This window comes from Bison bison, unplaced genomic scaffold (assembly GCF_000754665.1).
Source record: "Bison bison bison isolate TAMUID 2011002044 unplaced genomic scaffold, Bison_UMD1.0 scf7180017864382, whole genome shotgun sequence".
NCBI lineage: Eukaryota > Metazoa > Chordata > Mammalia > Artiodactyla > Bovidae > Bison > Bison bison.
The window spans coordinates 4823540-4827872 of NW_011494954.1; the positions used below are offsets into that span (position 1 = coordinate 4823540).

Here is a 4333-nt window from a genome sequence, read left to right on the forward strand (position 1 = left end):
CTTGTTGGCAAAGTAATGTCTCTGTTTTTTAATATGCTGTCTAGGTTGGTCATAACTTTTCCTCCAAGGAGAGAGCATCTTTTAATTTCATGGCTGCAGTCACCATCTGCAGTGATTTTGGAGCCCAGAAAATAAAGTCTCTCACTGTTTCCATTATTTCCCCATCTATTTGCCATGAAGTGATGGGACCAGATGCCATGATCTTCGTTTTCTGAATGTTGAGCTTTAAGCCAACTTTTTCATTCTCCTCTTTCACTTTCATCAAGACGCTCTTTAGTTCTTCGCTTTCTGCTATAAGGGTGGTGTCATCTGGATATCTGAGGTTATTGATATTTCTCCCGGCAATCTTGATTCCAGTTTGTGCTTCTTCCAGCGCAGTGTTTCTCATGATGGACTCTGCATATAAGTTAAATAAGCAGGGTGACAATATACAGCCTTGATGTACTCCTTTTCCTATTTGGAACCAGTCTGTTGTTCCATGTCAGTTCTAACTGTTGCTTCCTGACCTGCATTCAAACTTCTCAAGAGGCAGGTCAGGTGGTCTGGTATTCCCATCTCTTGAATTTCCCAGTTTGTTGTGGTCCACATAGTCAAAGGCTTTGGCATAGTCAATAAAGAAGAAGTAGATGTTTTTCTGGAATTCTCTTGCTTTTCCGAAGATCCAGTGGATGTTGGCAGTTTGATCTCTAGTTCCTCTGCCTTTTCTAAATCCAGCCTAAACATCTGGAAGTTCATGGTTCATATACTGTTGAAGCCTGGCATGGAGAATTTTGAGCATTACTTTACTAGCATGTGAGATGAGTGCAATTGTGCAGTAGTTTGAGGATTCTTTGGCATTGCCTTTCTTTGGGATTGGAATAAAAACTGACCTTTTCCAGTCCTGTGGCCACTGCTGAGTTTTCCAAATTTGCTGGCATATTGAGTGCAGCACTTTCACAGCATCATCTTTCAGGATTTGAAATAGCTCAACTGGAATTCCATCACCTCCACTGACTTTGTTCATAGTGATGCTTTCTAAGGCCCACTTGAATTCACACTCCAGGATGTCTGGCTCTAGGTCAGTGATCACACCATCATGATTATTTGTGTCGTGAAGATCTTTTTTGTATAGTTCTTTTGTGTTTTCTTGCCACTTCTTCTTAACATCTTCTGGATATTAACTGGAATGCATAGCCAATTCCTACTCCAGGAGATCTTCCTGACCCAGGGATTGGACCTGTGTCTCTTGCATCTCCAGTACTGGCAGGTGGATTCTTTACCACCGAGCTGTGAGGGAACCCCCATGCTACATGTGATCTTAGCCAAAAGGCCAAGAAGCAGTTTTTGCTAAGAAGGACTGTGCCTTATTTACCAATACCTGTATAGTGTATAGTTATTAAATTATGGAGCTTCAGGGAGGTAGCCTTGAACATAACTTTGGGAGTCAGGAAACCTTGGTTCCAGACCATTTCTGGTTTTAACTAGCTGGGTAAGCTTGGGAGACTCACTCTGTATCCTCAGATGCTAGATTCCTTGTCTGTAAATCAAAGAGTTCTATTAAATTAGTGGTTTCCTGTGCTATTTTACATTATTGTTTTGTTCAGTTGTCCAATCATGTCCAACTCATCGAGACCCCATGGACTGCAGCACACCAGGCCTCCCTCTCCCTCACCATCTCTCAAAGTTTGCCCATCTTCATGTCCATTGCACTGATGATGCCATGCAGTCATCTCATCCTCTGACACCCCCTTCTCCTTCTGCCCTCAATCTTTCCCAGCATCAGGGACTTTTCCAATGAGTCAGCTTTTCACATCAGATGACCAAAATACTGGAGTTTCAGCTTCAGCAACAGTCCTTTCAATAAGTTTTCAAGGTCGATTTCCCTTAAGATTGACTGGTTTGATCTCCTTGCTGTCCAAGGGACTCTCAGGAGTCTTCTCCAGCACCACAGTTCGAAGGCATCAATTCTTCAGTGTTCTACCTCCATTACACTTCAGCCCTCACAACTGTATGTGACCACTGGGAGGACCACAGCCTTAACCGTATGGAACTTTGTCGTCAGAGTAATCTCTCTGCTTTTCAACACACTGCCTAGGTTTGCCACAGCTTTCCTGCCAAGAAGCAAACATCTTCTGAGTTTATGGTTGCAGTCACCATCTGCAGTGATTTTAGAGTCCAAGAGGAGGAAATCTGTCACTAATTCCACTTTTTCCCCCTCTCTATTTGCCATGAAGTAATGGGGCTGGATGCCACAATCTTAGTTTTTTTAATATTTAGTTTAAGCTGGCTCTTTCACTCTCCCCGTTCACTCTTATCAAGAGGCTCTTTAGCTCCTTTTCGCTTTCTGCCTTTAGAGTGATATCATCTGCACATCTGAAGTTATTGATGTTTCTCCCGCCTATCTTGATTCCAGGTTGGAACTCATCCAGCCCTGCATTTCTCATGATGTGCTCAGTGTATAGATTAAACAAACAGGGTGACAGCAGACAGTCCTGAAGTACTCCTTTCTTAGTCTCGAACCAATCATTTGTTCCATACAGAGTTCTAACTGTTGCTCCTTGACCCACATACAGGTTTCTCAGGAGACAGGTAAGATGGTCTGGTATTCCCCTCTCTTTAAGAGCTTTCCATGGTTTATTATGATCCACACAGTCAGATGCTTTGGCATAGTCGATGAAACAGAAGCAGATGTTTTTCTGGAAACATCTGCATTTTACATTATGTTTCTAAATATTACAGCTTCTTTTCAATAGTGCATCTCTGTGAGGAAACACTACTCATCCTCACCTTTTAAACTCAATTCATTGTTGGGGGATTTTTGGAGAAATTATTAACATCTGTGGCTGGTGATTTATATAAATGATAGTGAAAGGTCTCCAGTCAATACATTTTGAGTAACAAAAGATGCATTCATACACCTCTGGCCAATAATGTGTTAGAAGTGCCCAAGTGAGTTGCTTTGGCCAGTGAAATGTAGGCAGAGGTGGATGTGTGTCACATTTAGGCAGAGGGTTTTATGGCCAATACGTGGTTTACTGTATATCTTTTCGCCTTGCTATAATACTAGCAATATTTTGAACAGCAGGGGATCAATTAACCTAGTTACCAGAGTGAAGCCCAGGCAACTGTTAATGAACGTGTAGCATTAGTCCAGAACAAGAAGAAGAGGCAGAGGAGGAAGACAAAAAAGAAGAAACATCTTTATCACTCTATAATTCAGAGATTTTTAGAACAGCTTACTTGTTACTACAGCATGACCTAGCTTCAACAGCATAGCCTGGCTTCTTCTGACTGATACATTGCCAAACTTCACTGTGCATCAGAATCACCTGAGGAGGTTGAAAAATTCCTGAATCAGTATTCCCTGCCACACTATGATCTTAGGCATGCATTAAATGATTATAATAGGCAATAAACTGAACTTCTTTCTATTTTTTCCTCTTTTTATATAAAATCATTTTTTTCTACTGTACAGAGTAGTTTTATGAACCTCTGGGGTTTTGAGGCGTTGAAATTTTCAGTTTTAGAAAGTTCTCCAGGGAAATTATATAGATCCCGGCAGTATGTGTAAGGAAAAAAAGGATGTATTAAGGGATGGGTAAAGGGATGGATAGAGGGACAGATAACTGATAAAACAGTTATTGTAAATGTTAATGGTAAAATCCAGACTGAGTTTACAAGCACTCACTACAAAATTCTTTCAGCTTTGCTGAATGTTTGAAATATTTTCATAACGAAAAAGATCTTCAAAAAAATTCCCCAGATCATTCTCATTGTTAGCTTGTTTTGAACTTCTGGATTAGATAATCTAAGGAAGGCAATTTGCTGTGAATACCCCAGTGGTCACTGCAGGGAGTCTGTAATGTTGATCTTTCTTTTAATATTTACAATGTAATACTATGGAGATAATGGTTCTATCATGAGTGAATATTTGCTATCAGTTCAGTTCAGTTTAGTTCAGTCACTCAGTCATGTCCAACTCTTTGTGACACCATGGACTGCAGCACGCCAGGCTTCCCTGTGCATCACCAACTCCTGGAGCTTGCTCAAACTCATGTCCATCGAGTCGGTGATGCCATCCAACCATCTCATCCTCTGTTGTCCCCTTCTCTTCCTGCCTTCAGTCTTACCCAACATCAGGGTCTTTTCCAGTGAGTCAGTTCTTTGCATCAGGTGGCCAAAGTATTGGAGTTTCAGCTTCAGCATCAGTCCTTCCAATGAATATTCAGGGCTGATTTCCTTTAGGATTGACTGGTTTAATCTCCTTGCAGTCCAGGGGACTCTCAAGAGTCTTCTCCAACACCACAGTTCAAAAGCATCAATTCTTCAGCACTCAGCTTTCTTTATGGTCCAA

The 4333-nt window shown here is 41.3% G+C and overlaps 1 protein-coding gene across 2 annotated transcripts in view; it reads right to left on the bottom strand.

Annotated features, from left to right (window-relative positions):
• AK5 (adenylate kinase 5) overlaps positions 1-4333 on the bottom strand; it is a 263180-nt gene that overhangs the window by 49648 nt on the left and 209199 nt on the right. The window lies entirely within an intron of this gene.